Below are 469 nucleotides of genomic sequence, written 5' to 3' on the forward strand. Positions count from 1 at the left end.
GAAGACGTGCTTGTTGCGCATGATGGCATCACGGGAGGCAAGGGTGCGGACCTCGTCCTTGAGCATCTCCTCATGGATGCCTGAAGGCGGGGGAAGACAGGACAGGTCAGCGGGGGGGGGGGGGGGGGGGGAAGCAAAGGACGCCTCAGGTGGATGGGCAGGAGGGCCACCACCACGCGGCGGGACCATGGCAATGGCAGGCAGGGCAAGGGGAAGCAGCGGGCACATACCGAAGTGGGCATACGAGTCGAAGTAGTAGTCGGCCGACGACATGTCGTACAGCGCGGTGGCCTTGTCGGCCTGGTGGGGGACCTGGTGGGCCATGGTGTGGCGGAGGAGGGGAGGGGGGAGGGCGAAGAAAGAGACCCGGGATCTGGGGAGGGAATGCTTCCTTTGCCCACCCCGAACCGAGAAACGCCCCGGGCCCGGCGGCTCTTATGGCCAGGAGGCGCGGGGGCGCTGCCCCCCC

Source organism: Fonticula alba, assembly GCF_000388065.1.
Source record: "Fonticula alba strain ATCC 38817 unplaced genomic scaffold supercont2.136, whole genome shotgun sequence".
NCBI classification, from domain to species: Eukaryota; order Rotosphaerida; family Fonticulaceae; genus Fonticula; species Fonticula alba.